We start from the raw sequence: 1,696 nt of genomic DNA, 5'->3' as shown, positions 1-1,696 counted from the left end.
GATGTCCACAGAATACCACATAGCACCTTAGCAGTTTCAATGCTCCCAATGCCGCCAAGCCGATCCAGCGTATTACGAACCTCGCCCCTCAGCACCACTACTAATACTTTCCTTCTTGTCACACTCATACGTCGTCAATACACTACACACAACTCTAAGTGCATCCAATTTCAACATCATAATCACACCCGTATTCGCCAGAATCGAGGCGGCGAGCTGTCGACTCAGCATAGCTGACGGCGTGTATCTTTTCCCCACAGCAATATCTATCACCGTTGCCAAATCCACCATATTTATATCATACGCGTAAGACGTCAAAATACTATAAACGTCGATGGGTGAAATATTCCGATTATCCGAACTCAGGTCCTTCAAACACCTCCTTCGTATTCGCTCATCCACTTTCCACTGCAGGCTACCACACGCCCATAAAATCGTCGAATAATCCCGAGCCTTTAACCAGCTCAATCGACCTCCCCATCTCAATGGATTTTCCTCTGCTGGCCGATACCGTAACGTAGCGAACGCGTGTAAGATTACAGCATATGTCCGCCAGCTAAGCCCAAACACTCTATTATTTACAAACCGTAAAATGCATATTAAACAAGCCTCATGCATATATTCCAATCGAGCAAACGCCGCCGCCAACGAACATACCTCAATTTCGCCAAATCCTTCCAATGCAAACTCACTACAAAGATTTTCCGCTAAAAAATTCAGTAAAACTTCATGTCTTTGATCAACTCCCGCATAAGCCACCAGCAAATCCAAAGATACTCTACTCGGAAATCTTCGCTGTGCGCATTCCCTCGTCACCCAGTGTCCCACAACATCCGCCAGGCGAGCCGACACCGTCCGATTTCGTGAGAGCAGATCAAAAACGTCCACCACGATCGGCAGAGAATTGCGAGTCGCCACTGGCAAACTGCATAATTTCAGCAGCCAGTCCGATGCCGCCATCAACGCCCTCTTGGACGGTCTCTTGCTGGCTACTGGGGCCAACACGTCGATCAAACTCCCACCTGCCATATTCGGGTAATCTCTGATACAACACCCATGCACGGCTCACACTGCACCATCTAACAAAATCAGACCAATTCCGAAAGGAGTGGTATAACCCAATTTCGATTCACCCTAGAACCCAACACACCACTATCCCAAAACATTGCCCTAAACGTTGAGTCCATGATGATTCAAACCTCATCTTCAATGCAACATACGAAACCGATCACCAACACCATGGAACAAAATATACCTTCCCATCTCATAACGATGCCGATCGTGGTGGACACAACTCTCGAGCAACCTACAATACGACCAATACCGGAGTCGCGGAATATATCACTGAAATACAAATTCCCAAATTTTCAACATTAACTTTGACGCATACGCAATATGTTGTCACCAATGCAACACATTGGGATCCAGACTTTGTATATACAGAGTATTCCGAGTTTTAGGCTCTCGGGGGTCTTCGAAGAGCTTTTCTCGGTGATACACTCAAGTGACGACGATACAACCGTCATTAGCTGCTCGTAATATTAGGGCGCGCGTAATCTCGTGCACGATTATTCATTTGACCGTGTAATATGAATTGAACATTGAATTTAAATTTTATTCATCTGGGCACACGCTGAAATCTGATAAAATTTCACCATACCACAATTCCCACCCATTTTCACCACACCAAGAGTGC

This window comes from Perkinsus marinus (assembly GCF_000006405.1).
Source record: "Perkinsus marinus ATCC 50983 genomic scaffold scf_1104296962706, whole genome shotgun sequence".
NCBI lineage: Eukaryota > Perkinsozoa > Perkinsida > Perkinsidae > Perkinsus > Perkinsus marinus.
Note: the sequence above shows the minus strand (reverse complement) of the source record.